The 24,123-nt window shown below is 42.4% G+C and overlaps 1 long non-coding RNA gene across 2 annotated transcripts; it reads left to right on the top strand.

The window, feature by feature from the left end:
• The first annotated feature begins 2,304 nt into the window (after positions 1 to 2,304).
• Positions 2,305 to 21,247, top strand: LOC135547981 (uncharacterized). 2 transcript variants are annotated; one of them, XR_010456754.1, is made up of 4 exons: positions 2,305 to 2,555; positions 3,195 to 3,998; positions 20,619 to 20,708; positions 20,989 to 21,247. It is a non-coding gene; the product is annotated as an uncharacterized LOC135547981 (long non-coding RNA). The 2 variants fall into 2 exon arrangements; XR_010456753.1 differs by lacking the exon at positions 2,305 to 2,555 and having other exon boundaries at positions 2,757 to 3,998.
• Positions 21,248 to 24,123: the final 2,876 nt, after the last annotated feature.

The following is a 24,123-nucleotide window of genomic DNA, read 5'->3' as shown; positions in this document are numbered from 1 at the left end:
GGCCATGGAAACACATTTCAATAAGCTCCCAATGAATAGTTATTGTGCTGACATTGCTTCCAGAGGCAGTTTGGAACTTGGTAGGGAGTGTTGCAACCGAGGACAGACAATTTTTACTCTGTGAGCTTGTGTGGCCTACAACTTCGCAGCTGAGCTGTTGTTGCTCCTTGATGTTTCCACTTCACAATAACAGCACTTACAGTTGACCGGGACTACTCTATCAGGGCAGAATTGACGCGCCACGTTGAAAAGTCACTAAGCTTTTCAGATAGACGAACATTGCCAGTAGAATGGCCTGTGGAAATTGCATGGCTGTGTGTTCGATTTTATAAACCTGTCAGCAACAGGTGTGGCTGAAATAGCCAAATCCACTTAGTGTGGTGTCCACATACTTTTGTATATATAGTGTATTTACAGTTACAGAAGTTTACGTACACTTTGGTTGGAGTCATTAAAACTGTTTTTTCAACCAATCCACACATTTCTTGTTAACAAACTATAGTTTTGGCAAGTCATTTTTCCAACAATTGTTTACAGACAGATTATTTTACGTAGAATTCACTGTATCACAATTTCAGTGGGTCAGACGTTTACATACACTAAGTTGACTGTGCCTTTAAACAGCTTGGAAAATTCCAGAAAATGATGTCATGGCTTTAGAAGCTTCTGATAGGCTAATTGACATCATTTGAGTCAATTGGAGGTGTACCTGTGGATGCATTTGAAGGCCGACCTTCAAACTCAGTGCCTCTTTGCTTGACATCATAGAACAATCTAAAGAAATCAGTCATGACCTCAGAAAAAACATTGGAGACCTCCACAAGTCTGGTCCATCCTTGGGAGGAATTTCCAAACGCCTGAAGGTACCACGTTCATCTGTACAAACAATAGTACGCAAGTATAAACACCATGGGATCACACAGCCGTCATACCGCTCAGGAAGGAGACGCGTTCTGTCTCCTAGAGATGAACGTACTTTGGTGCGAAAAGTGCAAATCAATCCCAGAACAACAGCAAAGGTTCTTGTGAAGATGCTGGAAACGGAAACAAAAGTATCTATATCCACAGTAAAGCAAGTCCTATATCGACATAACCTGAAAGGCCGCTCAGCAAGGAAGGAGCAACTGCTCCAAAACCGCCATAAAAAAGATCGACTACAGTTTCCAACTGCACATGGGGACAATGATCGTACTTTTTGGAGAAATGTCCTCTGGTCTGATGAAACAAAAATAGAACTGTTTGGCCATAATGACCATTGTCATGTTTGGATTTAAAAGGGGGAGGCTTGCAAGCTGAAGAACACCATCCCAACCGTAAAGCATGGTGGTGGCAGTATCATATTGTGGGGGTGCTTTGCTGCAGGAGGACTGGTGCAGACTGGTGCACTTCACACAATAGATGGCATCATGATGCAGGAAAATTATGTGGATATATTGAAGCAACATCTCAAGACATCAGTCAGGAAGTTAAAGCTTGGTCTCAAATGGGTCTTCCAAATGGACAATGACCCCAAGCATTCTTCCAAAGTTGTGACAAAATGGCTTAAGGACAACAAAGTCAAGGTATTGAAGTAGCCATCACAAAGACCTGACCTCAATCCCATAGAAAATGTGTTGGCAAAACTGAAACAGTGTGTGTGAGCAAGGAGGCCTACATACCTGACTCCGTTTACACCATCTTCGTCAGGAGGAATGGGTCAAAATTCACCCAACTTATTGTGGGAAGCTTGTGGAAGGCTACATTTGACCCAAGTTAAACAATTGAAAGGGAATTTTAACTTGGATTAAATGTCAGGAATTGTGAAAACTGAGTTTAAATGTGTTTGGCTAAGGTCTATGTAAACTTCCAACTTCAACTGTATACACCACATAAAAGCTTCTCAACCCATTTATAAGAAAATTCATCCTATATAAAGGGTGATATGGGCATTACATTCTTTCACATGTCCAGTCCTCTTAAATGATGTATGTACAAGTGACAACGATGCGGTGTACAGACCAGATCTAGTATGCAGGGTAGATTTGGACATAAAGTATGGACATGATAGATTGGAGACTATATCATTTGATCCGGTTCTCATGCAATATTTCATCAATTTTTTATATTCTAACTCTTTATATCAGTATGTAAAAATGAATTCAGAACCTAATAGGCCTAACATAGGTCATATTTCCTCTAAAATCTCAAAATAAATCAAAAAGAGGCTTGAGATGATATTGTTGGATAAAGCTGTTATCAAAGTTATGCTCCGCCCTGTATGACCTTCACCTATACTTCATAAACAGTGTCAGAGGATGTGTTTGGGACCACCTGTGTAGACGTACCCTTCATATACAGAACTGTGTGTAAGTCCTCTCCCCCACTCCGCTTGCTGTGGAGTCAGCAAACACGTAGAGTGAGAGGGAGGCAGAGTTTGAGTAGGGAGCTTCCCGCACAATGCAGTCACGAGCACGCTGGAAACCATGGCAACGCCGGGGAACAAACATCAGCCATTCTTCATTCTCCATGTGACGCAGCCGTACATTGACGGCGGGGCTGACCACCGTGTGCCGTAGGTAGGTGGGTGGGCAGGGCTGCCGACTGATTCACCGTTGTGGGCTTCACGATGAGTCCTTTATTCCTACACCTCCTCTGTACACAACAAGGGGGTTGAGGGAGTATGGAGGAGGGGTATAGTGACTCACTCCCTGTGGGTGGATGATAGTCCCGAGCACATTACAGTAGGAGGCTGTCTGTTTTATTATATTTCATGTAGGAACAGATGGATGCAGTGGGTGGCTCACTATAAGACGTCAGGTAGAGTAGAGTACAGTTCACAATGTAGTGTGTGGGTGGGTGGTGGGTACAACATGACGGGTTAAGGGAAGGCTCGTGCTGTAAGAGGTTTTGAAAGACAATGTCTGGCGTCGTTGTTATTCGGTGTGACTCTGATGAAAAAGGTCATTAGTCTTCATCACTCATGGTCACAGCCCACTCATCAAAATATCATCCTTTGAGTCAAGGTACGTTTCTAGCAGGCTGCTATTTCAAATGGAGGAATACAAAATGTATTCATGCCCATGTGTTTCTCTGCACTAATAATGTTAACTTTTTTTTCTTAAGTAAACAACAAATTTACCTATTCGTTAATAGATGATGTACTGTATGTATTTATGTATTTCATAATGTAAACCTATAGTATTTATCTCCTACAGGATGAAAGCCTTTACAAGATCATTCCACAGGCTCAAGATAGAAGTAATACCCAGACATGTACAACTTTTGCCAGGGAAAGAGAGCTGCAATTGGGACTTACACCATGGCTACTACACATGTATATTGTGTTACAGTATTCCCCTTCAAGAAAGAAGCCGACACTGCACCTCAAACTCGTACAAGTGCATGCTCCCCAACTTGTTGTGGAATGATCCCTCCACTGCCACCAGTGTAGCAGGAGAGAAAAAGCTGCAACAGGAACTCGAGGCAATAGTCCAATAGACTGTTCCACAAAATTCCAGGCCTCTGGGCAGAGGCAGTACAACTAATACATACTTTGTGTTACACAAGCAACTGAAAATTAAGAAAAAGAGCAAACCTGGCATGACAGAGCTCACCCTCCTTGTTAGTTTGTCTGCCCCCCAGGGCTCCATGTTCTACCACATGCCACCCTCCCAGAATATCAGAATCTGTCCCTCCTCTGAGTCCAGCGCGTTGGGGTATCCTGGAGTGTGCGTGAGTGGGCCCTCCAGCATAGGTCAAGACCATGGGCTGGGGGTGGAGGAGGCCGGTACACTCACCCAAATGACTCATGGGTATGGTGAATGGCAGTGCCTCTGCCTCCCTCTACCAACCCCACTTTCTCCCCAGTTTTGTCCTTCAGAACTCATGCTGGCTGTGGTAACCGTGTGCCGAGGGCAAGACGAGGAGGAGTAGGTAAATCAATGCTCACCTGACATTCGCTTCACTGTGGAAAATGTATAGTATCCATGTAGAGTGGCATTACCTGGAATGGAAGAGAGGTATGAATAAGAGCATCTTCTAAATACCTAAAAATGCAAATGTGTGAGGAGAAAAAAGATTAAGGAGGTGGTTTGTTGTCTAAATGAGAATTTAAAAAAAAAAATACTATGCAATATGCATAGAAGTTGGATATAAATGGATGTGCCTCACAATTATAAAATGTAAACACAGACAAGCTAGCAAAAAAAGTGTGAAAACAGTTCCTAGCTAACTGTAAACAACTTTGACTAGACAACCATTTTGTCTAACTGTGAGGTGAAGCGATTCACTTTTTTAATAAGCAGCAGCACCACCAGTCTTCGCTAGCAAATGTGATGCTAAACTGCAAGTTGTCTCCAGTAATGTTTACCTTTTGACATTTTATGACGTTGATTGTCACTCAAATGATACAATTCTCATCCAAATGTTAATCCTACCGGAATCAATGTGAAGAATTATCCCCACACCTCCAATATGTAGCTATGGTACATTCCGCTGCTAGATTATCTTCTAAAGATATTAGAATTGTTCTGCCCTCCATTATCGTAGCTGTTCCTTTAAGATCAGCTGGCAAAGGAATGAATAGTTGTAATGCAACACAAACCATGTCTGAACAGAAGTGGAAGTCATAAATTATTGCACCCTGTTTGCTTAATAACCCATTCAGACATGTTTGAGATGGATTTATTTAGATTTATTCCACCCCAACTATGCTATTTACCCAGTGTTCCAAAAAATAAATGACATGCTTCCCCCGAGACTGACACAGCACATGGTGGCTAATAGAATATGGCATTACCATAATCACTCCAAGACAGCATTACTGTACAGCACAATGCAACAACAAAAACAATTTGGCGTTCACCATCTCCCTGGTGAGTTTTCAGGCATTCAAATTAAGTGTGAAAGTTGAGTTGCATTGATCTCTGCTGTCCAAATGAAAGTTGAGTTGCATTGATCTCTGCTGTTCAAATGAAAGTTGAGTTGCATTGATCTCTGCTGTTCAAATGAAAGTTGAGTTGCATTGATCTCTGCTGTCCAAATGAAAGTTGAGTTGCATTGATCTTTGCTGTTCAAATGAAAGTTGAGTTGAATTGATCTCTGCTGTCCAAATGAAAGTTGAGTTGCATTGATCTCTGCTGTTCAAATGAAAGTTGAGTTGCATTGATCTCTGCTGTCCAAATGAAAGCAACTTTGTGTCATGTTTGCCATTTTGCCTTGTGTCCATCCAATCCAAACCACCGTAAATAAATATTTGGACATTGACCAAGTTATTATTATTTTAGCTGTCTAACACAACTTGCAGACGTTAAGCTTTAAATTAAGCTTTAAATTGTTAAGCTTTAAATTGAAGGTATTTACATCCAAATCTGGTGAACGCTGTAGGAATTACAGCACTTTTTATATGTGGTCCCATCCTTTTAAGGGACCAATTGAACAATTGGTTGCTCAGCTGTTCCATCGCCAGGTGTGTGTTATCCCCTCATTAGTTCATTTACAAGTAAGCAGATAAAAGGTCTAGAGTTGATTTCAAGTGTGGCATTTGCATTCGGAATCTGTTGCTGTTAGCCCTCAATATGAAGCCCAAAGAGCTGTCACTGCCAGTGAAGAAAGCCATCATTAGGCTGAAAAATTGAAACAAACCCATCAGAGAGGTGGCAAAAACATTAGGTGTGGCAAAATCAACTATTTGGTACATTCTTAAAAAGAAAGCACGAACTGGTGAGCTTAGAAACACCAAAACGCCTAGAAGACCACAGAAAACAACTGTGGTGGATGACAGAAGAATTCTTTCCCTGGTGAAGAAAAACCCCTTCACAACAGTTGGCCAGATCAAGAACACCCTCCAGGAGGTAGGTGTGTCTGTGTCAAAGTCAACATTCAAGATAATATTTTACCAGAGTAAATGCAGAGGGTTTACCACAAGATGTAAACCATTGGTACGCCTCAAAAACAGGAAGACCAGATTAGAGTTTGCCAAACATCTAAAAAAAAGCCTGTCCAGTTCTGGAACAACATCCTGTGGACAGATGAGACAACGATCAACTTGTACCAGAATGAAGAGAAGAGTATGGAGAAGGGAAGGAACTGCTCATGATCCGAAGCATACAACCTCATCTGTGAATCATGGTGGCGGTAGTGTTATGGCGTGGGCGTTTATGGCTGCCAATGGAACTGTTTCCCTTGTATTTATTGATGTGACTGCTGACAAAAGCAGCAGGATTAATTCTTAAGTGTTTAGGGCTATATTATCTTCTCAGATTCAGCCAAATGCTTCAAAACTTATTGGATGGCGCTTCACAGTGCAGATGGACAATGACCTGAAGAATCCTGCAAAAGCAACCCTGTACTTTTTTAAGGCAAATAAGTGGAATGTTATGCAATGTTCAAGTCAATCACCTGACCTGAATCCAATTGAGCATGCATTTCACTTGCTAAAAGCAAAACTGAAGGCAAACTCCCCAAGAACAAGCAGGAACTGAAGACAGTTGCAGTAAAGGCCTGGCAGAACATCACCAGGGAAGCAACCCAGCATCCAGTGATGTCTATGGGTTCCAGACTTCAGGCATTCATCGACTGCAAAGGATTTACAACCAAGTATTTGAACTCCCAATTTAATTTATGATTGTTAGTTTGACCAGTTACTTTTGATCCCCTAAAATTGGGGGGACCACATATAAAAAGTGCAGTAAATCCTACACCGTTCACCCGATTTGGATGTAAATGCCCTCAAATTAAAGCTGAAAGTCTTTCAACTCATCAAAGATGGTTTCCTTTCAAATCCATTGTGGTGGCGTAGAGCCAAAATAATAATAACTTGGTCAATGTCCAAATATTTCTGGACTTGCCTGTACTGTATGTATGATATGACATGCCTTCTGGCTGAAACACAAACCTAATGATTCCCTCCTGGTATCCATTCATGTTTCATTGACCATTAAGAACAATCATCCAAAATGTTAAAAATGTATGGATTGTACTCGATAAAAGTGACAGGGCGATATTATGGTCTAAAAACAGCCTGGGTGGGAAACCAGAATGGCCGTAATGTAGAGATTTTAACATGGGGCATAATCTCCTTTAAAACAGTGGAATCCCTTATTGAGGGTGTGTCTATATTTAGGGAGAAATTAGATATATTCTCTCTTAGCAAGGTCAGACTGTACACTGGCTTTCACTTAAAAAAGGAGATAATTTGGTACAGTAGGCCTAATTGAGCAGTTTGTGTGATCTGACCTATGGTCATATCATTCTTGTCAGTGTTTAATGCTCTAAGTTGGAATATGTGAACTGTAATTGAATACTTCATTGGTTGACCTGTGTAGCCAACACTAATGTAACAATCCGTTTTTATTTTGTAATTTTATTTTCATATGCAAACATTGGTGATAGGCTACACTTAATGAAATGCCTTATCTTCTTACTGGAAAAAACAATTGTGGCCCACTTCTGGCTAGTGATGCCTCCCACATTCCCTGACACTGGAGATGGTCCCAAATCGCCAGTCCCCATACTTTTCTCTTGTCTGCATTTTTATTTTCCTTCAGCTCCCATCCCCTTATGGTAATACATATGGACAGGTCTATGATTAGATTTGAAACTCTTAGCTCCAGCACCCCTACCCCTCTCCTCTTTGGTCAACCTGTTCTCAGAGCATTTAGTATTATTCTTTACGTAAATCCGAGACACTCCATTTAGTATGATATGTTACGTTTCGGATTTAAGTTTTATGTTTATGTTACGTCTAGTCTGTGAGACCAAGCTGCTGTGGTACATTTCTCAAATTCTCCCAATATAACGACATGGGAGCTGCGTCCTGTGCTGTGCCCTCCGATGCTTCCATTCCAGAGAATGACAGTGTAATATTTGCACCTGGTTTGCCTTCAAGGAGGCGCCGATGGCCTCGTTGATATTCTGAGTCTTGCCTCGGATCAGCGAAGGATCAAAGGAGATTGAGCGGCCCAACTTGAGGAAGTGACAGGCAGGAAGCGGGCTCTGCTGGGATAATGAAGATGACTGCTCTCCTTGAGTGTCTGTCCTACCCTTTACTGCCCCCGGGGAAATACGGTAACCATTTTTGTATCCCCCCCCCCCCCCCATAGTGCAGTGGTGTGTTCTGGTGTGTCCAGTTTTTCAGAGAGCTCCTATTGGAGCAGACGATGTCGACCCTCGTCCCCTGAGAAGGCCCTGAACCATGTTTGATGATGTCATGTATTACAGTTGGAGCATAGGTATCACATATAATAATTTGGTTTATATTTGTCCTATTTCACACATGTACGAGAGACGCTCAGAGAGTGGGGTCACAGCCAGGGTCTGACATTATGAACAGCGACCCTGGAGCAATTCGGGTTGAGTGCCTTGCTCAAGGGCACATCGTGGATTTGAACACTGACCACTAAGCTACCTGCCACCGCTCCTAATATCATCAAGAGTTAGCTGATGTACATCTTTACCCCTTCAAACAACCTTAAAAAGGACTGCGGAGTAGGGTGTATTTCAGTGCAGTTGGCGTTATGCATGTATTAACATCCTTTAAAATTTGGAGAGGTATCCGTCAATGTCACTATCTCAAGACTAATTGTCTTGGGAGCTTTGCACCTCCGAGTGACTTTGCAAAATTGCTTTGTTCACAAAGGATCTCTTATCATACATTTCACAACACATTGTTCTTTACAAGATGAAGACTCAGGCCAGCGTAAAGGCATGGCTACAACATTGCTGTAATGTTCAAGGTGGAATCAGTGTGATAGTCTCGTGGATATTGGGGATAGAATATTCCTACTGTTGAAGGTAGATACTTAATGCCTGCTGCACCAATCTAGGTATTTGCATTTGATAATTGCATTACTGAATAATTTATTGGACAGTCACTGTGTGATCCACGGCGTTTCGACACATTCCCGGTGTCATTACGGTGTGCACAGTTTGTAACAGGTTGAGGCTACAGACACACAGAGATGAAGTGTCTGAAAAAGAAGGATTGAGATAGTGGCTTTGATGATGGACAACCATGACCATTGTCCTTTTTAAACACGCACCATATGTCCGGCTTTTGCATTGGCAGCTCATCCGAATAGAGTTCACTCGAGTTCAGCTTTTTACAGACAATGATGAATGGGTCATCCAATTTCATACTGTACGTCTTCATTTGGGTCTGTGTGGCCGTGGTCTTTCAAAACCTAGCTGACATACTGACATACAGGATCATCCTCCATCCAGACGTTTCAACCGATAAGGTGGTTGAACTCCAGTAAGGGTACATCTGTATTCTTCCGCGTCCACAGAGAGAGCTCTGATAATATCAGTTAGGATCTATTAATGGAGAGTCCCAAAGTGCCCATATTTCATTTAGGATAAGTCACATTAGTCTTGTGGTTTGAAGATAGTGTGACTGTTTTCAGGCGATCCAGTAGTATCATCAGTCTCATCCTTATTTGTGGAGTAGTGCATTGTCGGATTCTGAAACAAAACAAACGCACATTTTTGTGGATTCACTTTCGGCTCAAGAAATTGAGGCCGATTTTCAACCTGTTCGGCTCTTTCAAGTTTGATTAACTCACACAATCTGAGAATTAATTAGCTCGCTCAATCAAAGCCATCTCCCTCTTGACATTCTTTGTTAGCACTTAAAAGACAATCGTATACTGGAGAGGGTACCCACCTCAGAACCACAACCACAAACCACTGGGCCCTATCCTACTTTGGTGATAGATTAACCTGACTGGGTGACAGTGCATAGCTACTCTAGTTTACCTTCCATTGAGATTGATGGTGTGCTGTAATAAACCGCTCCTCCACTAAAATACATAATTCCCACCCCGTAAAGGAAATGGCTTCTTCACAGCCACTCTTAGCGTTGCCATGAGAGATGAGAGGACCCAGTGGCTCTTGAATGGAGATAGAGCACGTCAATTAGTCCCCAGGTAATTACTGAAGGAGATAGCAGCGCAAGGCCACAGATCATTCACACACACACTCTAACACGCACGCACACACGCAAGCACACACACACTCACACACGCACACAATGCAACAATCCCGCTGCTGTCAAACGGTGTGTGGGGAGTTTGTGAGTAATAGAGTTTGTGGGAGTGTGGAGAGAATGTGAGTCAGCGTGTTGTGTGAATGGGTATTAGTGTTTGCATGAGGAATGCATGTGTAGCGATCGTCTGTTGAAGAAGGTGTGGTCCAACGTGCAGCGTGGTATGTGTTCATACTTGTATTTCAACTGAACACGAAATAAAAAACATCACAATGAACGAAAACCGAAACAGTCCTGTCAGGTGCAGAAGCACAAAACAGAAAATAACTACCCACCAAACCCCTGTGTGGAAAGCTACCTAAGTATGGTTCCCAATCAGAGACAACGATAGACAGTATGTGTAAATGGGTGTCATAATAATGAATGGTCTTTCTCAATACATGGCCTCTCTCAATTCATGGTCTCACTGTCTTATCAATGACTTGTGAACTTTCGAACCACTCATCTGTTGGTCTTCGCTTTAGTTTCAGCCCATGTTGCCCTTCATGCCTCACAATCCTCCTTGGTCTATACAGGATTGCTTTGCTCAAACTCATGGTGCATATACCCACTGCTCCATTGCTTCTACTGTACAGCACAATACAGTCGTGTGCGATGAAGATTGTGAGTGATCCTACCAAGAGATGAGGACTGGTCAGACTTTGACAGGGAGGAAAGAAGAGATCAGCTGCACATCCCTAACATCATTGCCTCATACCTGTTCAGAAGCCTCACTGTCAGAAGCAGCACCTTGAATTTGGGTGACAACACCGAATCATTACGATTAGCAGCTTTAAGATGAATGAAATTCAGCCTCTCTGCGATCCCGATCAGCATTTTGGCGTAGCCTCATGGTAGCAGCTGTCAACAAGGCCCGCTCATCTCTTCTCCTGCCACCTTTGTTTTGTTTCATAGAAAAAGGAGGTAGAGCTTCAAGGCGTATGGACAGGTGGCAGAAACATGTGAAGTCCAGCCGCCGATATTGATCTGTGGCTGGACGACTGTCCTTGAAGATTGCTTGTCAAGCAGATTAGACGGTGTGGTAAATCCAGTTTAGTGTTTGTCTGTGGTAAAAATCCTCATTGTAACACTCCAAAACCAGACTTCCTAGCTAGAAATAGCGTGCAAGGAGTTTTACTATAATTTCGGCAATGCATGACCAGGCGAACCAAGTCTCGGGCCCTGCAAAGGAACATTTTAAAGGCCACACCACTTGTCATCGTAGAGAAAATGTAGCAGTTTTCAAGCTAATCTCCTGCAATTCTTACATGCCTCTCTTTTTGGGGAAAAAGGGATGGGCTTGGAAAAATGTAACCACTTTCAAATTCATAGACTGCGATTTGCATGCAAGGACTGATCATCCGTGGCATCAACATTATCGTTTTGACAATGTTTTAAGGCTATATAGTGTTTGTTTACACTGTTTACAAACATTGGAGTAAAACAAATGTATATTTAGGATTCTGATGGGTACCCCAGTAGAACTAAGCAAATTTTATGACACCCTCGAAACTTATTCCACTGATTTATATTTGAGACCCCCTGCAGTACCTCCGCGGACCCCACTTTGAGAACTCCTGGACAAGAGGACAGCCTCCTTAGTCCGTAGCACATATGGACAAGAGCACAGTGTGGACTGACAGGCTAATGTTAGCCCGCTGTGTCTCAGGATCATCTTTTAAGCACTGTTGGTTTTTCTGCATAATGAAGCAGAGCGTCGCAACTGCCCGACGTTGTGGATCATGTGGAGTCAGTCTGTCAACACTCCATCTCTCACCAAACCCTTTTGCCCTCCTCTAACATTGGCCATCTGGCCCAGGGGCCATTTGTCCACTTTAGTGTGTCCACTGCCAGACTGTGGACCTTCATTAACCAACTTTTGATATTAGTTGCTGGAAATGAATGTACTTTTCTGTGCTTTTAGGCAACTATCAGAGATGACATATGTTTCCTGACTCTGACTGTCCTGGCTATACATAGACATATTGTGTGATCATCATGACCATAGGGTTTGCTTACGTGCCATAACCAAAACCCTCTCTTGGCTCTTCACTGAGCATGTCAACAATTCCGTGCATTGAGCATTTTTCAAAAGACACAACTTCCCACTTGTACGACCAGAATCACTTGAAGCCTGGCTGTGTATCACCTGCTTGTATTAGCTTGGGAAGTGCTATTAAGAATTATGATCATGTTATTAACCTACAGATACCCTGCATAAGAATATCATAACTACCCTGACATTGCCACCATAAGCTCTGGGCTTGGGACCAACGTCATTACAGGCATTACCTGTTGAAACAAGGACATGCACTCCATTCGCCCTGCTTGTGTAGAAATGCATTACCTTAGTCTGAGTAGATACAGCAGACATTATATTTACAGTGCAAACAGAATTCCCATTTAAGCCATATCATATACTATCAACTATTGGGACAGGGAGAAGCTGCCGTCCACTTTTGCGTACAATATCTTGTACTGCTAAATCTGCTAAATCCTCTTCCAGGCCTTTAGCCTGTGACGAGACAGACACTGACATATTTCTCCTCCCCTGATTACGCATCGACACTTAAGTAACTGATTCCATGCCAAGCCACTGCCAGCGATTAAGCCATAGTTCTGCCTGTCATCAGGAAGGACCAAGTTGGTTGGCTGTCTTATAACCTTGTCATGGTGGTCATCTGACTTGAGATCAGCCAAGATGATGAATGGCACCATTAGAGAATTATTCTTTTTAAACCATCAATCACATTAGAAAGTATAATGCAAGAGTACGGTGACACAACTTCCATTAGCACACTTCCTAATGTGGACACTGTATGAGAGTGAATATTCCTTTTGTGCTGATAGAAAGACTATAATTCAATACCAAATCTTTTAAACTGTTTCATGTCTTGAGATGTCTTCTGTTAAAGCTTAACGATGAGCTTAATTAACTGTATCAGTTATTTTTATGTTTTAAAGTCACTTTGTAAATCTGTATGATTTGTTGTATTCTACTTATACAGTATAATAGGATATCCTTCCTTTCAACTGTCAGTCATTTCTGTTGAAGGGACACAGTGGTAATGCTCACATTTAATAATAAGTAATTTTAAATTCTCTACTCCTCTTCACTCTGAGACAGCTCACTGTCACCAAAACATATCACGAGCAGTGTGTGTGCAAGACATATATGTATTCAAAAATAGAGCTGCTCACAGACTGTGCAAAACGAATGCACCGGAGTTGTCCAGAAATATCTAATTGTGATGACAAAATATATTCAAAAGTATGTAGACACCCCTTCAATTGAGTGAATTTGGCTATTTCAGCCACACTCATTGCTGACAGGTGTATAAAATCGAGCACACAGCTATGCAATCTCCATAGACAAACATTGGCAGTAGAATGGCATTACTGAAGAGCTCAATGACTTTCAATGTGGCACCGTCATAGGATGCCACCGTTCCAACAAGTCAGTTCGTCAGATTTCTCCCCTGCTAAAGCTGCCCTGGTCAACTGTAAGGGCTGTTATTGTGAAGTGGAAACGTCTAGAAGCAACAATGGCTCAGTCCTGAAGTGGTAGGCCACACAAGCTCACAGAACGGGACCGTCTGTCCTTAGTTGCAGCTCTCCCTACCAAGTTCCAAACTGCCTCTGGAAGCAACATCAGCACAAGAACTGTTCGTAGGGAGCTTCATGAAATGTGTTTCTATGGCCAAGCAGCTGCACACAAGCCTAAGATCACCATGCGCAATGTCAAGCGTCAGCTGGAGTGGTGTAAAGCTTGCTGCCATTGGACTCTGGAGAAGTGGAATCACATTCTCAGGAGTGATGAATCACGCTTTACCATCTGGCAGCCCGACGGACAAATCTGGGTTTGGTGGATGCCAGGAGAACGCTAACTGCCAGAATGCATAGTGCCAACTGTAATGTTTGGTGGAGGAGGAATAATGGTCTAGGGCTATTTTTCATGGTTTGGACTAGGCCCCTTAGTTCCAGTGCAGGGAAATCTTAACGCTACAGCATACAATGACATTATTGATGATTCTGTGCTTCCTACTTTGTGGCAACAGTTTGGGGAAGACTATTTCCTGTTTCAGCATGACAATGCCCCTAGGCACAAAGCGAGGTCCATACATCAATGGTTTGTCGAGATCGGTGTGGAAGAACTTGAATGGCCTGCACAGGGACCTGACCTCAACCCCATCGAACACCTTTGGGATGAATTAGAACTCCGACTGCGAGCCAGGCCTAATCGCCCGACATCAGTGCCCGACCTCACTAATGCTCTTGTGGCTGAATGGAAGCAAGTCCCCGCAGTAATGTTCCAACATCTAGTGGAAAGTCTTCCCAGGAGAGTGGAGGCTGTTATAGCAGCAAAGGGGAGACCAACTCCATATTAATGGCCATGATTTTTAAATGAGATGTTCGATGAGTAGGTGTCCACATACTCTTGGTCATGTAGTGTATGTTGCCATTTAATCTTTTCCAAACTATTTTGACTGTTCATAACTTATAGTTCAGTAGTGTTTTGTAAAATCCTAAATATACTCCATGAAGTTGTGTTATCGAGGATTTTGAAAGGACAGCCTTTAAAAATAGAACACAAAGTATTTTTTTGCCCAGTAAATAATTTCTGCTTTGTTTGTTACATTGCTTTTATCTTCCGACCCAATATCCATCCCCTTGTTCACCAGCCCCAGTCCCTCCACTCCTGTTACTATCATCACTGCGACCCTTTGGCTGTTTTGCACAGAAGTTCCCTCTCAACAAAAGGGATTTCTTAAATTAGTCAATGAAAATCTCTGGTCTGCTGCGATATCCCTCGCTATCCCTCCGATGCAAACGAGATGGCCACTCCAGCTTTCCCCACGGTAGCAATTAAGCCTAAGCACTGCCATAAAACATTCATCGTGGACGCAAAGCATTCTGGGCCCTGATTTATAGGGCTGCTCTCCATTGAGAAAATGTGAATATTTTTGTCCTGGAAGTCCCCAGCTAAGATCCTAATAGAAGGCACTCTAGGGCTCTTAGCACAATGTTGACTATGACAGAGCTCCATCTCGTATATATTGTAAAATACTGGATGTATGTCCAGGGGTTTGGCATAATATATACAGTATATAAATAATGATGTTGTTGGGTACAGAGTGATGTGTGGCTCCATTGTGCTGTGTAGGTTTTCTTTTATATTTTATTGAACCTTTATTTAACTAGTCAGTTAAGAACAAGTTCTTAGTTACAATGACTGCCTACACTGGCCAAACCTGGACGATGCTGGGCCAATTATGCACCGCCCTATGGGACTTCCAATCACAGCCAGATGTGATACAGCCTGGATTCAAACCAGGGACTGTAGTGATGCCTCTTGCACTAAGATGCAGTGCCTTAGACCGCTGCGCCACTCGGGGGCCCTGGGGGTGGTGTGCCAAGGGGTGGTGTGGGGTGTGGGTTGGGGAGGAGGGGGGTTAGGGGATGATGTGCATATAAGCACATACAATATGTATTTCTGTGGTGTACACAGTGTTCACGTATGTGCATACAAGAACACTGTGTACGCTACAGACAAACAAACTGATACTGCATTCATTCATACACATTATATGTTACCACTGGTTTATTATATTACCATGCTAACAGAATATATATGGCACAGCGATTGTAGTGATTGATTTTTATATCAAATGTCATATATTGCAATATGCAACCCTCTCACGGACCACTGACGATCGCATTTAACATTTCTGCGATATGTTACGGGTCGCCCACTGTCTTTGCCTTACTCAATTTATCTGGAAGTTGGAGAATATAGTGGAATCCAATTATGTTTTCTGGGCAGTGTATTTATTGAGGAACCTTGAACACATGCTAACTACATGTCCGATTCGGTCCTTATCGGGAGTTTGCATGTGAAATCCCATAAATCCATGAAGTGTTAGCCGAAGGGGTCTGTCATGAATCACTTTGTTGTGGACCCCCAAGGGTGGACACACACACAGCCCCTGACAGTGGAAGACAACTTAAACTGGCTGACTGGCATTCTGAGTCTGTCTGTAAGCTGCTTTGCAGTACAGGTATGCTTAGCTTGGACCTGCTAACATGGAGTTCATTCATGAATCCCCTTATCTTTGGTGTAAAGCATTGAGGCTTACACAAATCCATATCTTTCTAAGGTTTTCAGTACTTCCCCCCAGACAAAATAGCCCCTACATTGAACTAAGCCACATTTAATTATGCTGCAAAGTGCACTTTGGGCTTTACAATAGCTCAACCAAATGGTGGCTTTAGTACCTATGAGTGAAAAGTTTTGTCAGGGCCAAATAAAACACATACTACATTAAACTGTAATTATGCGCTGGAGACATTGTGATAGTGCCCTCCAATGGTAATCACTCACGGAGAGCCAATGATAAACAGGCAGACAGCGTTATCAACATTGCTGGTATCACAAGGCAGACCAACAATGGGAGAAAATGGAAGGAGTGAAGGAGAGTACTAAACAAGGGATAGGTAAAGGAGGGAGGGAGAGGTGGGATGATTTCTATGCACAGGTGTTCTTAGCTCCTACTTCTGAATTCCAAATCGACCCCTAAACCCTACCCCATAGGCACTCCTGTAGATTTGAATAGGTTTTATACAATGTGTAAATTGCTTGCCTTTGCCTTATATGGGCTGGGTGCAATTTTGTGCCGTGTTGCTTCCATCTATCCGATTGTTTTAGATGTTCCAAGATGAGTAACTGGGAGTTGGAGTAAATTTGCAATTCTGCATATCGATATCAAAGATAGATGTAGATAGAAGCTGTTAGTAATAATCCAAAGCGTTTTACTTTTCATCATTATAGGGGAATTCCAACCAAATCCCTCTAATACTGATAAACCAAAGACACCCCATAGGGTGTGCATACCTTGGTCCTAACCAAGTAACACACTTGGTTCAGAAAATTGAGATCATTGAATCATTCAGCTTATGATCCCAGCCCTTGATGAGGTGAATCAGGTGTGTTAGTTAGTTAGCTATTTATATTAGTCCCCAGGACTGAAAAACTCTATCCTCACTATCCTCAGGGCTGAGGGTTCAGCGGGTCCAGCAGAATTGAGATGTGCTGATAGTGCATCAGTAGCGGGGTGCTTGAGATTCACAGCAGCACTCGTCTGCCTCAGACACTGCCCCAAATGGCCAGCTGGGCTACGGCAGCAGACTCACGTGTGATGAGAGAACTGTAATTACAATACCAAGGGCAGGGTGCGTCGTCACTCTCTCTGCTGGTGACCACTTTTGTCAACTCAGCACAACTGGAGGGTGGAAAATAAGAGAGGGAGAGAGAGGGCTCAGTCTGTAGGCTACTGTACAGGAGCAGTCTGGTGGTGCATATATTCCATCTCACTCTCCTTGCCGAAATGACTTGAAGTGGTGAGAGTACTCACTACACACATATTGCTACCACCCTCTCCTCCTCAAACACTGATATTGTCCCCACGTGTTGATATGTGAAAAGGTAAGGTTAGAAGAAAGGTTCATAAAAAAAGTGTGGTCAGGTGTATTTGTGGGCTTAATTTTGCACTTCAATGCAGTGTTAGACTACCATACGGTTCCTGTAGGACTTGACACAGTACTGCACAGGGAAGATGAATTGATTGGCTAATTGCATCATTCCAGATGCCTTTGTTGCAAACTTGCAAGGATTATGACAAACGTTTTACCTATTGAATTTGTCAGTGTTTTGAAATGTGGCGCCCAAAACCTTACAAAATCAAACAAATGTTGGTGTCTGTCAAAAAAACATTTATTTGGTCTCAAACATTCCTCAAAATATCTTGTTTGGTTCCTGATAATAGTATTTTGACAACAGAGTTTACACTTAAATGTTTTGTTTGTTACAAGTAAGTAAGACAGACAGACCAACAAGGACAGGTTCTGTAACCTACTGTTAGTAGTGCTGCACTAGATTTAGAGTGTGTGAAGTCCCTTTCTCTAGTACTGCAATAAGAATACCTGCCTCTCCCTATGGTATTTCATCCTTGAGCTACAGTTTGGTTTGCTTTAACATGGTGGCACATCACACAAAACATCAAGTTCTGACTCTACAGGGTTACTAAAGTCACATGGCATCCAAAGCAATGTTTTTGTTTTGTTAGCAAACAACACTGTTGAGTGCCTAACTTCTCACCCGGAATATAAGGGAAAGAACAACCTTACTCGCATAACTTAATTCTTGCATTTTTAACAACATAGATAGATGTCTAATATTAGTTGTAGATTCAGCTCACACATAGTCAATTGTGTATATTAGGTAAAAAATGAAATATTTTGTTTCATCAACATACAGTGCCTTGCAAAAGTATTCGGCCCCCTTGAACTTTGCGACCTTTTGCCACATTTCAGGCTTCAACCATAAAGATATAAAACTGTATTTTTTTGTGAAGAATCAACAACAAGTGGGACACAATCATGAAGTGGATTTGTTTGATTTGTTAAAAAAGTTTGAAATATCCAATAAATGTCGTTGCACTTCATGATTGTGTCCCACTTGTTGTTGATTCTTCACAAAAAAATACAGTTTTATATCTTTATGGTTGAAGCCTGAAATGTGGCAAAAGGTCGCAAAGTTCAAGGGGGCCGAATACTTTCGCAAGGCACTGTATCATATCAGGAGACATTTAAATAAAATATAATCTGCTTCAATTCTGGGCAACTGTGACTCCAATGCAGCATGTCAGAGAGGACTATATATCCCACAAGTTCCTGCCTCAAAACAGGAATCACCAGGTGTGAACATTTAACAATCATCCTCATGCTCTGCTGCGGTCCTGTAACGGGTTTCTTCTACCTCCTTCTCTGACGAAGAGGTGGAATAAGGATCGGACCAAAATGCAGCGTGATTCGTTCGATACATCTTTAATGATGAAAAAACACGAACAATACAAAACAACAAACGTCAAAAACCGAAACAGCCCTGACTGGTGTAACAAACACAGAGACAGGAACAATCACCCACAAACACACAGTGAAACCCAGGCTACCTAAATATGGTTCCCAATCAGAGACAACGATAATCACCTGACTCTGATTGAGAACCGCCTCAGGCAGCCATAGACTAATCTATACACCCCACACAACCCCAAGACGAAACACACTACAAATAAACCCATGTCACACCCTGGCCTGACCCAATACATGAAGATAACATAATAAATATAGACCAGGGCGTGACAGGTCCACCCTGGGGAAATTGTTGAAAGAGCAAAACCTTTCTGGATCAAGAACAAGATAGTGAGAATTGTTATTTAGTAGTTGAAGCATAAATAATTCTAATTACTTAGGTTTTGCAACTAACAAACAGAGATTATGTTTTTCCGAAATATCCAAATGATGCATACTTAAGTGATAATGCCAGAGAAGCCAGTGTTATGAGGATATATTGGCATGGGTGTTGTTAGGCCCGAGACAAAGTTGAGGGCCGTCAAACCGTGCCAATATATCCTCCAAACACCGGCTTTGAGGGCATTATCACGTTTGTACAATGAGTTACCAACATCTTCATATAATGATTGACATATTTTAATTTAAAAAAAACATTATTTTGATGAATTAATTCATACTATTTCATCCTTCCACAAGATATAGTAAATCTAGGTTTGCTACCCAAGCCAGAGACACGACCCAGTCGTTCATACTTTTTGCTCTGTATCTATGGATGCGATCCAGTCGTCCATTTTAAATGTTCCATTGCCATATTGGCTGGTAATATTCTTATCCCTTGCTTGTTAGCTAGCCAACTACGGCTAACTTAGAGTCACATCTAACAGTGCAGCCAGAATAACTACGAAGTAGTTTCATTTGCATTTGTTTAAGCTGTTTTCTAGTGACATTTATTTGGATACATCCATAACAATGCTCTAATAATGTGCGATTTCACCTGGCATAGAACATGTGCTCTCGTTAGCACACTGTTGTTCAGGGGAGCTAGCCAACACAGCTAACACAATCAGTTCAAACTGAAGCTGGAAAGACTTCAAACTCGCTGCACTTAGTTTCGTTTGACCTGTTTTCTATTGATAGTTCTTTGTATATATCCATAAAAATGATGCTGATTCCTTATTTCGACTGGCTGAGAAAAGCTGCCTGCCTGTGTGTCTCATCCCGACTCCCAACACATTCATTACTATGGGACAGCTGGAGATCGAATTTGAATATTGAAACAATGTTGCAGATGTCGGAGAGACAAACAGCAAGGTTCATACAAATCTCTGCTGTTGAAAACTAAATGTTAGTTTAAAAGAAATGAGACAAGTCTAGATGCTTTTTATAGTGGAGATACAGTTTATAAATTGCCTGGCTGGTCTGATGAGGCAGTGGATTGAGCAGTCAGATGGAACAGAGTCAATAGGCATTTGGTAGTATGACAAGCTAAAGAAAATGTAAACGTTTATGAAATGTTTGTTTACTTTATGAAAAAAATAATATTAATGGACCAACAGATCTCAAAATTGATAGGTAGATGCAAAAATGTAATTTCAGCCTGTGGTGCCTGGCCTTAAAGTAACAAATCTAAGTCTCAGTGTCACTCTATTACCGTGGATTTACCCTTATTGAGACTCACACCACCGCTCTCTCTCGACGTTCACAGCTGCTGAGGAGGTGGGCAGCTGACATCCTTTCTCATGTTCCATTAGCAAGACAGTTACACCATCAGTCACCGTCACAGAATGAGTAACAGGTAAGAGTGGAGTTCGGGCAACTTATTTTCATTAGTGTCCTTAACAGTTGCATTCCATGATGTCCGTGAGCGAATAATTGCCAGTGTCATCCATCATCATTGACAGATGGCTGATATCAGAGAGCAATGTGACATTGGGAGTTTTACGTTTAAAGACTGTATTCATATCAAGCAGCACCCTTTTTGATGTAATTTATCTTTTAAACTGTATTTTAACCTTTTATTATAACCTCTTGTCATGTGAAGGTGTGCAGTATACCAATTTCATGTCCGTTTACAGGAAAATAACCACTTCAGGTCAGTTTTATTGTCATGGCCGTTGAAAGAAGAGGACCAAGGTGCAGCGTGGTGAGCGTACCTATTCCTTTTATTATTATGATGCCGACAAAAACAATAAACAATCCAAAAACCAACCGTGAAGCTAAAGGCTATAGTGCCAACAAACAAAGACAACTTCCCACAAAGAAAGGGGGGAAAAGGGCTACCTAAGTATGGTTCCCAATCAGAGACAACGATAGACAGCTGTCCCTGATTGAGAACCATACCCGGCCAAAACATAGAAATACAAAATCAAAGAAAAACAAAACATGGAATGCCCACCCCAAATCGCACCCTGACCAAACCAAATAGAGACATTAAAAGGCTCTCTAAGGTCAGGGCGTGACATTTATTCTATTCACTGTAACAGCCAATCTGAAAACAGGCGGCTCATTTGCACTGTACTGTACGTAGCCTGTGTTATAGCCGACTTCAAATGTAGCCTATGCCTCCAAAACAGTAAGACCAGTTAACTATGTCCAAAGCCAGAGGCAACAGAAGTGAACACCTTTCCCCTGGTTGTGGTTCCTCCTGGTTCATAAATGGCAGTGGATTTGTCCTAAGAACAGATATAGCCCTTGGTTCACCCCAGACTTGACTGCCCTTGACCAGCACAAAAACATCCTGTAGCGCACTGCATTAGCATCAAATCGCCCCCGCAATATGCAACTTTTCAGGGAAGTCAGGAACCAATATACACAGACAGTTAGGAAAGCTAAGGCTAGCTTGTTCAAACAGAAATTTGCATCCTGTAGCACTAATTCCAAAAGGTTTAGGGACAATGTAAAGTCCATTGAGAATAAGAGCACCTCCTCCAAGCTTCCCACTGCACTGAGGCTAGGAAACACTGTCGCCAATCTGGACCCTCTCTTTCTAAAATTATCCGCCGAAATTATTGCAACTCCTATTACTAGCCTGTTTAACCTCTCTTTCGTATCGTCTGAGATCCATATAGATTGGAAAGCTGCCACAGTCATCCCCCTCTTCAATGGGGGATATACTCTAAACCCAAACTGTTATATACCGACAGTAGTAGTCGGAAGTTTAAATACACTTTGGTTGGAGTCATTAAAACTCGTTGTTCAACCACTCCACCAATTTGCCAGTTATGGCAAGTGGGTTAGGACATCTACTTTGTGCATGACACAAGTAATTTTCCCAACAACTGTTTACAGACAGATTATTTCACCTAGAATTTACTGTATCACAATTCCGGGGAGTCAGAAGTTTACATACACTAAGTTGACTGTGCCTTTAAACAGCTAGAAAAATTCCAGGAAATTATGTTATGGCTTTAAAAGCTTCTGATAGGATTATTTGACATAATTTGAGTCAATTGGGGGTGTACCTGTGGATGTATTTCAAGACCTACCTTCAAACTCAGTGCCTCTTTGCTTGACAGCATGGGAACATCTAAAGAATTCATCCAAAACCTCAGAAAAAAATGGTAGACCTCCAATTTTGTGAGCCCTATAGGCCCTGGTCAAAAGTAGTTCACCATAATGGGAATGGGGTGCCATTTGGGACAAAACCAGTGTAGGAGATGCCTGAGAAGATTGACTTAACCCCTGATGCATTTATGAAGACAGAGGGGTATAGTACGAAGGAAGGTAGATCTACTAAGTGTTTTCTAAAGCTAGCCAGCTTCAGTTAGCTTCACATTCCAGCTCCGGCTTTATCCGTACTATGACGGTGGATATTGATTTTTCGTCTGCTGTGCAGGCTTGAAACTGCACATTCATGTTGCACATGGCTATTCTATTGCCGAAATCTTAACTGAGAAAATGCTGAAAGATCCATCCATGGGTGAGTCAGTGACACATTTTTTGCCAAAATCAAAATGAAAGAAAAATTTCATTTCACAAGTGTCGTGTTTATTTTTATTACTTATCCGTTAATGGAGTCTTTGGTATGCTTATCAATGCACAGTCACCTTTTCTTTCCATTCATTCACAAGTCATACAAACTTTTACTGTGTGTGAAGTTTTAAATGCATTCTGTCATTGGTAAATGTGTAATGTGATAAGTATTTTAACGTTGCTATTTTTTTACACAAAAAAATGGATTAATAAAATATTTATTCAGTCGTCTTCCTCAAATGAAGCGGATGAGGACCAATCTTTGCAAGAGGGTTGGATTTTCACTTCATTCAGGATAAATGGAGTTAGCCCAAAGTTAGCCTGCAGGTTAGTTCTGAAGGATTTGTTGCAATAGAAATGTACCTGGCAAAAAGGTGAGCCAATTTTGTGGTACTGGTTATCCCGAGTTGAACTCAGAGTTGACCAAGGTTACCTCGGTAACTTCTGAAACCTGATTCGTAGTATAGGGTCAATATAAGGTCATTTCCTGTGTTCACGGTAACACAAAGCGGTATCCAACCGAATGGACCACCATCGTGACGCCACAAGGGAGCTGCCAGATGACGGTGGGTGCAGTGCCAGAGTTGGCGGTACCTCTTCTAGTGGGACGGGATTGTCCTCTGTGCCCCCATAGGGCCACGAGTTGAGGAAGAAGGTACGAGCCGTCCGAAGAAGAGAGCGGGGGCGACCAACAGCCTGAACCTCCTGGGGAACCCCTGGCTCCTCCTCCAGGGATTCCCCAGGGGGTTTGGATTCCGGTGCCCCCTCCGACTCCGGATCCGTAGACCCATGCTGGTTAACCGGTTGCTTCCGCTGGTGGCCAGTTGAGGGGACAATTCGGGACAGCCCAGTGGAGGATCCGAACTTGAAAGCCGCCGCAGCCTAAGTGATAGCGGTGGATGGACAGCTACTTCCAGGGGTGAGTGACTGGCGATACCCCCATTTCCAAATCAAGAATAACCTTTTGTATCAGGTGTCACGCCAACAGGGGGAACTTCGAGAGGTATTGTTGCTGCCCTGACGATACGTGGGAACTGTTCTTCAGCTGGCCCACACCCACCTGTTGGGTACGCACCTGGGAATGGAGAAGACCCGGGAACAGATCGCCGCTCAGTTCCACTGGCCCGGGATGAGGAGGGCCGTGGAAGACTACTGTCGCAGCTGCCCGGAGTGTCAACTCAAAGCCCACTTCCAAAGTTCATTGGTCCCCCTACCGATTATCGGGGTGCCCTTTGAAC

The sequence above is a fragment of the Oncorhynchus masou genome, chromosome 11 (assembly GCF_036934945.1).
Source record: "Oncorhynchus masou masou isolate Uvic2021 chromosome 11, UVic_Omas_1.1, whole genome shotgun sequence".
Lineage (NCBI taxonomy): Eukaryota > Metazoa > Chordata > Actinopteri > Salmoniformes > Salmonidae > Oncorhynchus > Oncorhynchus masou.
Note: the sequence above shows the minus strand (reverse complement) of the source record. Positions and strands in the feature narration are given on the sequence as shown.